Raw genomic sequence first — 10203 nt, 5'->3', positions numbered from 1 at the left:
TCAGAGACCTCTACTTGGAACCTCTGGGGCTTCTTGTCCATTCTTAGAAGCTAAGACACGCTCAGCTTAGTCCAGATCTACTTGCTGCAGAGACTGGTGGGACCTGCTCAGGGGGCCGGCTACCCTTACTTACAGAGGATGTAAGTGGTCTAAAGCACTGGTTCCACCCATGTTCGGCAGTAGAGGCAGACAAAGGGTCTAGTATTCCATGCTGTAGGAAGTCCTTTGCTCATCTCTGTGCAGCCATTCGGTGCTCAATACACATTTGTTAAAAGAACAACTCGGTGGCCAGGCCGTGGTGGCTCATGCCTTTAATCCCAGCACTCGGAAGGCAGAACCATGTGGATCTCTGTGAGTTCAAGGCCAGCCTGGGCTACCAACTGAGTTCCAGGAAAAGCTACACAGAGAAACCCTGTCTCGAAAAACACACAAAAACAAACAAACAAACAGCCCCCCCCCCCCAAAGAACAACTGGGTGTTTTGACGGGACTTAAGCTTACAGCACAGTGTGAGTCTAAAGGGATTTAGTGAAGGCTTCCTGGAATGACATCTTAACTGAAACTTTGGAACAGGAAGAGCAGCCATGCCACACTGTCCTTTGCTTGGTCCTACGAAGGAAAAAATGACAATATACTTTTCGGAAAGTTTTTCTAAATGCTAAACACTAGGATCTCCCAAGAGCCCCCTAATCTCTCAAGGTTAAGATCCTTCTTGAATTTTTCTGGTCGGTGAAAGGCTCAGTAGCGCCAGGCACACTGTAGATGCTCAGTAAACAAAACAAAGGCCGGGCGAACTATTTGCTCCCTAATGCCCGCCACTGCGCACTCTTTATGGGAGGATTGATTCGGTTCGGCCTCTGGGAACCCATTAGATGTTTCGTCCTTAGGTTCCCGGTTGTTGGAGGCGGGCTGCTGGGGAGGGACTGAACTGCCAGGTTTAATGTTTTGAGCTAGTAACGCAAATTAGATCGGGATAGCGGTCCAGCGTCCCGGCTGCTGAGTGAGACATAACGCCGGGTGCCCGCGGAGCTGGTTTTTCTGTCGGAGGACGAGAGCGGGAGCGTTGCGCCTTTAAGGAGTCAAGCCAAGCCTTTCACCAAGAGCTGAGAGTGCGCAGGTGCGGGGACCTGGGGACGGAGGGCGGTGATCCCGCAACTGGACCCGGGCTCAGTGGTCGGTCAGGTGAGTGAGGAGGGAAGGAAGGCAACGGTTGCTGAGCTCTTAGAGAGATGGCAGCCTCCCACGACCTGGCTACTTGCCCCCACTTTCCGAGGCCAAGCCCTCCACCCCAGCATCGCAAGGGTGAATGCAGCTGGGTCCGAGATACAAATCTCCCTTCCGGTTCTATCCCCCCCCCCCCCCGCTCTTTTTCTTAAGGTGCTGGGGGGGGGGGGAGGAGGTGGGAGTGTGTGTGTTGGGGAGGCCTGGTATTCCCAAGCCGGGTCGCTCCACTGGCTGGCTAGCTGCCAGCTTCCTTAAGCCCAGGGATGGAGTGAGGACTGAGTGGAATATGCATCCTATTTGTCTTCCTCCTCCTGATCCTCTGCGCTTGCACCAGTCGAGGTGTCTTTCTCCTAGTGCCAGGGTGGACTTGTTCCCCCACCCCCTACTCCAACCCTGCTGCCTTCAATGCTCTAAAGCAGGGCTACAACTCGCTTTCCTAGTACCAGGGAATTGCAGCACTGTTTTACGGATTCGTAGTCTTATTGATACAAACATTTTAAATCTCGGGAACCATGTTGTTGGAGTTTGAGAAAAAAACTGAGCAGGCAAGCTGTAAATCTCTGTGGCTGATGGAAGGAGGGAGATGGAGAAGAAAGTCGTGCCCTTTGAGTTAGGGTCAGCACAGGCTCAGCAATAAAAATTCTGCAAGCAACTGTGTGGAAGGGCTTTGAGTATCAGGGAGTGACAATGTTCAGAATGTCGGTGGCAAGCATGATTAGCTTTTTGAAAGAGCTCAAAAAGTGGACAGTCTTAGCAGTGAAGATATGTTAGCAGCTGTCTCCAGGGAGGGGCTTCTGGGGCTCTATATGTACTTATCTCATTAAGTGATAATTATCCCTACCATTACCTTAACACATCTTCAGGTATATCAGCCTTGCTAAAAGGCGGTCTCCTGGCTAGGTGATTGATAGGCCCAGTTGGATCAACCCTTAAAGACCATGCTTTACTGGGAGGAAATGCTTTCTTTGGGGGGGCGGCGCTCAAGAAAGACCATCATCGTCTAGTTTCCTCCCTTGCATATGGTACTTGAAATCTTAAAGAAGGGAAATTATGATGCTTCTTTTTCTTTTTGTCTTTTTCTTTTTTTTTTTTTTAATTTTAATTTTTTGTTGTTGTTGTTGTTCTGTTTTTTGAGATAGGGTTTCTCCGTGTATCCCTGGCTGTCCTAGAATTCTCTGTAGATCAGCCTGACCTCAAACTCAAGAGATCTACCTGCCTATGTGGCATCATCTAACTATTCTTTAAAAAAAAAAAAAAATGTGTTGCCAGGGAGACAAGAAGTGGAGCCCAAAGCTCATGAGTCCATTCTGGCTATCAAACACTCCTAAGTGACCTAGTCCCATGTCACCTCCCTTACCATGAGCAGACTTCTCTCCTTCCACTGATATCAAACCTCTTTCTGGTACCTTAGCATGTCCCAACTGTCTCTCCCTTTGGCAGATTCAGGAAGCTGGTCTAACCACTCTGACAGCCAAAGCATGCTTTAGCATCCCTGCTCACGTGGGCTTTCTGGTTTCCTTAGAAATGCAGATTGTATAATGCTAGCTGCTGGGCTGACCATGTGTGAGTTAGTCCCACACCCACAGACTTGTGGGGAGGCCAGATCAACCTAGTGGGCCGGGATAGGGTTGGGGTGGGGATCAAACTAGCTGTGAGGGGTTTTTTTGTTGTTGTTGTTGTTGTTTTTTTTTTTTTTTTTTTTTTTTTTTAAGGCTCTAGTGGTTAAGAAAAGGAAATAGAGGAGAGTCCTGAAAAGGAAATAGATTTACTTCACTCCCTGCTCAGAAATCCCCCATGGCTGGCTGCCCCCAGCTGATAGTTAAATATCGAATATAATTATACTAACTCACCAAAGTAAGCAAGTACTGAGTGCCTGATTCTGTCCTAAGCCGCTTGAAAACCATAACTGGCAGTACTGCCTTGATAGCCCCATAAGGTGGATGTCCTGTTGATACAGTTCTTAGGGGAGTGATGTGACATGTCCAGGAATGGGCCCTTCCTGAGATACACCAAGTATGACCTCAGAGCTTCTCTGAGCCACTGATTTTTTCTAACCCAGTTTTAATGACTTAAAAAAAAATATTTATGTCTATGGGTGTTACATCTGCATGTATGTCTGTGTACTGTTTGCATGCCTTGTACCTGTGGAGGTCAGAAAAGGATATAAGATCTTCTGGGAGTGGAATTACAGATGTTTGTCAGCTGCCATGTGGGTGCTGGGAATTGAACCTGGGTTCTCTGCAAGAGCAGTCAGTCAGTGCTCTTAACTGCTGAGCCATCTATCCTGCCTCCATGACTAACTTCTTATAAACACTTTTATAATATAGGGAATAGAAATGTGGTACCTGTGTTTTTGGTACTAATTTATTTTTCTAAAATTAAGCTTTGTGGACTAGGGGTGAGGGAGATAGAGTATTAGAGAACTTGTCTGAAATGTGATAGGCCCTGGTTTAATCCCTAAGCTAAATATGTAAATTAAGTTGCTCAGATCATCAGGGAGTCTTTAGTGATATACAGGATACACATACACACACACACACACACACACTCATACACACACACACACACTCACACACACACACACACACACACACACTCATACACACACACACACACACACACACACACACACACACACACACACACACACACAGAGTCTCTGTCTCTCCCTCCTCTGTGGAAGCCAACAGGTAGGTTGGTTTGTAAAGTAATAGTGGGCCTGTGGTTTCTGAACCATGTAACACTAAAGTCCCTCACTGTAACACAGCTGGACACAGGGAGAAAGGCCCACATTACATGGTGGCATATTTGCTTTTTGTTCATATGTAAAAGTTTTCCCCACAGTGACAGGACTGGGCCTACATCTCTACTCTACTTGCTGTGTAGCCCTGGACAGGTTACCTACTCTCTGAGCTTCAGCTTTTAGGGACTGTTCCTACATTAGAGGAAAGTATTGATCCTTTGATAAAGTAATATGCAGAGCCCACTGTGTGAGCCACCAGTATTAGGAAGAGCCGTGATTGTTGACCACTACTTGGAATTACAGAAGCTATATTTAATCACAAATAATTAGCTCACACCCTCTACTTAAAAGTGAGTTTGGGCCAAGCAGAATAAACATTAAAAACAAAAACAAAAACAAAAAACTCGGAATGGCCTCTAAAGCTTTTGCACTAAAAGAGCAAATTTGCACACATGTGAGATCAGAAAAAACTTTGAAGAGTTGGCTCCCTTCCACCTTGTAGGTTCCAGGGATTGAGCTCAGGTTGTCAGAGTTTGGTATCAGGCACTTTAATACTGAACCATCTCACCAGCACACACACACACACACACACACATGTACACACACACACACACACACACACACACACACACACACCACCACACACACCACCACACACACCACCACCACCACCACCACCACCATCAGTTTTTCTTTTTAATTTTGAAACAGGGTTTCAGACTGACAGGGGCTGGCCTTGAACGTTCCTGTAGTACTGGCAGGCTTGGCCTTGGTGTTCTCCTGCCTCAGTCTCTGTTGCAGCTAGAATTATAGGCTTGTACCACCAGTCCAGCGGAAAATGTTACGTTTTAATTTCCTTGAAATTGCATTTAGTTGAAATCAAAATTGACAAAGATTTTGAGTTTAGATCTTTTAAGATGTAAATCTTTGTCAATTTTGATGTTCTAGGAAATTTAAGAAGGCTGTAGAACTTTATTTTTGTGACCCTGTAGGGACAGAAACACTTTCTGGGTTTCTAGTATAGTAACAATTAGCCACATATTGCTATTTTAAAAATTGGTTTAATTTTTGTTTTGTTTTGTTTTGTTTTGTTTTTTGAGACAGGGTTTCTCTGTGTGGCTTTGCGCCTTTCCTGGAACTCGCTTTGGAGACCAGGCTGGCCTCAAACTCACAGAGATCCACCTGGCTCTGCCTCCCAAGTGCTGGGATTAAAGGCGTGCGCCATAAATTTAAAATTCAGTTCCTTATGTTTCAAATATGGTCAACAACTGTGTGAGGCAGGACTTCATGAATACCATGTATAACCCAATGAAATTTCAAGAAAATTGCCTATTGTTGGCAATAAGTTTTCTTTCTACTAAATTCTCTACAGGCCAAGAAACGGAGTACACAGAAGATGTGTCATTGTGAGGAAGGAGCATCAGAAATCTTTTTACACTTGTTTTGACTGCACCACTGGTTTTTCCACTGCTATGGGCGTGGGAGTTTCAGAAGTTTTATGCTGCATTCTATGCACACTTAGAGCTGTTAGTGGGAAAGGCTCCCCTGTAGCTCAGTGGTAAAGTTCTTGCTTAGCTTTTGTAAACTCCTGAGTATTTAGACTACCTGCCCTGTGGGGGGAAGGCTCTGGGACACATATATCCTTTGAGGGCAGGAAATGTGGTTCCGTTTCGTTTGCTTGGCATGTGTGAAGCCCTGGGCTCCATCCCCAGCACCACATAAACTTGGCATAGTGGTGCATGCCTATAATCCCAGCACTGTGGTGAAGGCAGGCGGATGAGCAGTTAAGGTCATCCTTGATTATAGAGCAAGCTTGAGACCAGTTTGAGTTGTATGACACAATTAATCAGCCAAGCAGCAAGGGTTTTAAAAAACAGTAATGTGCCAAGGTTCTACTCCTGAACCAGCTGAATCAGAAAGATTCTGATATGGAATCAGGCTTTAAGAGTCTGAAAACTATAGGTTTGGAACCCTTGACAATGGAAGACATTATTTCTGGGTAACTTTTGTGCATAATTCCAAGTTCCTCACTGAGTTTCCATGGTGATGAGATAGGAGTAAAAGTCTCAGCCAGAGTAACTTTGTCCCCCCAGGAGTTGTCAATTTTGTTTTGTTTTGTTTTGATTGAGACTTTTCTGCTTGTCATAGTTTGTGAGCAACTTGAGTAGGTAAAGGCCAGGGATACTAAGGCAGGACAATCAACATTGCTCATCTGGCCAAAGAGGTTTGCTTTGTCGTGTACACAGTTTAGCAGTCCAAAGTTATACACTTGAGGACTGAACAGTAAGTTAACCCTGAGTATGAGGACAGCAGCACAGGTCCTCTTCATATAGTTTAAGCAGTTGGATAGTCCCTGAGCAGGGCAGGGAATGGTAAAATTGTGGTGTGTAGGGAACTGCCTGACTGCTGGGCCAGCAGGCTAGTCTTCCTTCCTTCCTTCCCTAGAGGGACTTCTAGTCACTCCTTTGAACCTTCTCTTGCATCATGTCATCCCCACACTAAGGTTCTGAGAGGTTAAGTTCAAAGCTCAGTGGCTGGTCAGTAGCAGAGCAGAGATTTGAACCCAGGTTACTGAAGTGCAAACTTGAACTCCGTGGGTGGCATATGCAGACAGGGAGTACAGTGCTGATAGGCATGACCCATAGGTGAGCCAGGGCTTAAAAGAAGGACCAAGTGTGCCAAAGTCCTAGAGGTGTGGAAAGATCTGGTGTTCAAGGCATGTGGAGTAGTCTGTGAAAGTGTTGCTAGACAGGTGAATGACAGAAAAAAATGACTCCTGAGAGCTGGGAAGGCATAAGCTCCTAGTTAGCCTTGCACCTGATACTGAAGGCCCTTGTGAACCAAGGAGCAGAGGAAAATAAAGCAGTGTGACCCTCTGGATCTCAGCTGCCTCACTGACCTGCAACCCCGAGCAGACTATTCTGACAGGAATGTTCATTTTGTTGGTAGTCATAGGGATGGAGTGAGGAGATAGCCTCCACGAGAGATGATATGGTGGCTGCAGGGGCTTCTTTCTTCTCATTCTGAGAGTTGCTTGTATTTTGACTTTCTAGTATACTGTTTGGAATTTACCAAGTGTCCACCAAGGTGTCTTAAGAGTTTATGACAAGTCGAAGTCATGATCTGGCTCATTCAAAAGTCTTGGGGGAGGAAGAATGAGTGAGATGAACTGAGGGTGCAGAGGAAACCCTAGCTGAGGATCTAACTTCCATGTTCTACCAGAAAGCAACACAAAGATGAGATGTGTAACAGCTGTCCTATAGGAGAGAGGGACCAGTGGCGAAGAAGAGAAAGCCACTGCTGTGCAGTCTCTAGAGGGCCAGGCCATTAATTAATCTCATATCTCAATCAGCCAAAGGATCCAGCTCATTAATGGATGCATGGACATGTAGTACTGTGTCCCATTTCATAGCTTCTGCTGTTTCCCACTCTAGTGGCCAGGCAAGCTCCAGGAGCACCCATTGTTTGTCCTGTGTCCTCCATGCCATAGGTTTTTATAACTGTTGCATAGTCACCTCTCTTAATGGACAGGCAGGATTTCATGAAATCAAAACAAGTGATGTGTGAGAGCCTCCTGGCTGATATGTTGAGGCAGTGATAGGACCTGATATTTTAGATTTTTCAACAGTTCAAGACAAGGGATAAGCACCCCTTCAGGGGACAGAGACTGGAAAATTAGAGGATTGAGGGACCCTTGAGAAATGAAACTGAGATACTTTTGCAAAAAATCGCCTCTTGATTAGCACTATGGTAACCAGAAGTTAACTGGGTGGACCCTTCATGGTACTAACAGTCTGTGATGCTTATTCTTTGTTCTTGGAATTAGCACAGGGCTGTAATTAAAATACAAATTTTGTTTAGTGTTTGTTATTCCATTTGTGTGTTTGTTTGAAACAGGGTCTCAGGTATCCCAGGCTGGCCTCAAACTTACTATGGAGCTGAAGATGACCTTGCCTTTCCTACCCTCCAGGCTGTGATTACAGGTGGCTACCATCTTATCCACTTTATATAGTGCTGGGGATGGAATCCAGAGCTTTGTGCATGCTGAGCTGCAACCTTGTCCCTTATTTATACAAAAACTTTAAGTTTACTGTGATATGGGTTCCCAGTGGCAAACTCCTATTCATGCCATCTTAATTTTTTAAATTAGCATACAAAGTAACAGGGTTCTTTGGCATTTTCAAACATACTTTGTTTTGGTTGATTTCCCTTCCTCCCGGCTTGTACTCTTTGCCTATTGTGTATGCATGTTGTATATGTTCTGTTACTCTGCCTAATGCCTTTCCTTAATCCCTCTTTTTTCTCTCTCATGGTCACCTTTGTAGTTTCCATAACCTGTCCCCACACTCATTCCCTAATAGACACACATATGTAAGAACTAGAAACTGGGATCTGCATATGAGGAAGACTATGTGGTCTTTGATATTTTTCTTTCTGAACCTAGTTCTTAATGTAGTGTTCTCCAGTGCTATCTATCAACTATGAAATTTTAAGTTTGGTTCTATCTTGTGTTTTCTTTCCTCCCCCTCCCTCCCCTCCCCTCCATCCCTCCATCCCTCTGTCCCCTCCCTCCCCTCCCCTCCCGTCTCTTCTCTCCTCTCCTCTCTCTTCTCTCCTTTCTCTCTCCTCCTCTCCTCTCTCTCCCTCCATCCCTCCATTCCTCTGTCCCCTCCCTCTTCTCCCCTCTCTTCTCTCCTTTCTCTCTCCTCCTCTCCTCTCTCTCCTCTGTATCTCCTTTCTCCTCTCTCCCTTTTTCTCTCCTTTCTTTCTCTCTCTCTGACAAGGATCTCTTTTTGTAGCTCAGACTGTCCTTAAACATGATCCTCCTGCCTCAGCCTCCTGAATGCTATGGGGTTCCAGGCAAGCACAACTAGGTCTAGCTTTCATGTCTCTTTTCTTGTGTTCATTGTTTCTAGTTGCTAAGACTTCTGGAGAGGAGCTTTTGCCTAGAAAGAGGGTAGGGACCACCTCACCAAGGTCCAGGTAGACTTTGTGCCCTCCAAACTTTGCCACTGTTTATTTTGACAGGGCTCTTTTTCTGCGTGAAGCTGGCTTTCTTCCTATAATCAGAAAGACTTTTGACTAGCCATATCTCCTTTGCTGAAGACAACCCTCTTTAAACTCCTAGCTCTTTGAGAGCAAGTTTGGGCAACTGGAGAATGTTTTGGGGTGCCCACTTTCCATTCTGGGCTTCTACCATAGCACACATGGGGCTATTTTGATTTCCTTTTAGTCCAGTGGAAAATACTTGCCAATATGATGCTTTCTCTGGCATTTTATCTTGAGGGAAGATGAAAGCTTGAAGTGTAATTCCCCAGACCCTGGGGCTAAGGGACCACATGAGGAGCTGGTCAAGTGGCTTTGGGTTTCTGTTTAAACAGATGGAGAGACTGGTTTGGATTTCAGTGGTGTTATCTTATTTCAAACATGATTTCCAGGAGGTGGTTATCTTAGACTATCACAGCTCATATTTGGCTCAAGAGTCAGATATTTTTCACGTGCTTGCCTTTGCCAGTACATGAGCTGTTTGTCTTGTGGCCTTGTTTCTTAGACAGTAAAAGTTTTTAAAGCTTTGCCACAGACACACAAGCTCTCTTCTTTTAGCTAAGTTCCTGGTTGATCTGTCTAACTGGTCCTGCCTCTGCTAGTTGAATCTCCAGGGCTGAGTGGCAAGACTCTCTGTTTCTCTCAGATCCTCTGCCCATGGGGACAGCCCAGCAGGCTGAGCTGTCTTGTCCACAGTGTCACTAGAGTGGCAGAATTGGGGAGCAGCTGTGTCTTGACTGGTTCTTGAACAAGAACCCCCCAGGGAAATCAGTCAGTGGTGCTTTATGAACTTTCTTATCAGCCTCTCCTGAACCATAAAGGAGACAGGAAGTCATAGCTTAACCATGGATGTATGGTTTCAGGGTGGAAAGTCCTTATCAGTGTCTGTCTTAGAGTACTGGATCTTGAACCTTAAAGACTGAAGTTCCTGCTGGTGTGTATCTAACCTCTGCACTGTCACATAGGTCAGGAGGTGTGCCCCCCCACACTCTGAATATTATCTTAATGTAGGCATTCAGCTTATGTGCCTAATGTATGGAGATAGAATTGAAGAATTATATTTCTTCACTCATAAGGTTTGGTTGCTCTCTCTCTCATTGGTCATTAAGCCAATAGAACTTTTAATGATAATGTAAATAGTCTGTATTTTCACCATCCAGTCAGTATGGTAGCCACAAGCCACATGTGCAT

General features: G+C 45.3%; 1 protein-coding gene across 4 annotated transcripts in view; it reads left to right on the top strand.

Moving 5' to 3' along the window:
• The first annotated feature begins 859 nt into the window (after window positions 1-859).
• Window positions 860-10203, top strand: part of Abhd6 (abhydrolase domain containing 6, acylglycerol lipase) — a 42569-nt gene continuing 33225 nt past the window's right edge. For 2 of the 4 annotated variants that reach the window (XM_036199795.1, XM_036199792.1), the window contains exon 1: window positions 865-1181. The gene's annotated coding sequence lies outside the window, so the exon portion shown is untranslated. Of the gene's footprint in view, window positions 1182-10203 lie in introns of all 4 variants that reach the window. The other 2 variants (XM_036199796.1, XM_036199793.1) reach the window with 2 other exon arrangements.

Source organism: Onychomys torridus, chromosome 9 (genome assembly GCF_903995425.1).
Source record: "Onychomys torridus chromosome 9, mOncTor1.1, whole genome shotgun sequence".
Classification (NCBI taxonomy): domain Eukaryota; kingdom Metazoa; phylum Chordata; class Mammalia; order Rodentia; family Cricetidae; genus Onychomys; species Onychomys torridus.
Note: the sequence above shows the minus strand (reverse complement) of the source record. Positions and strands in the feature narration are given on the sequence as shown.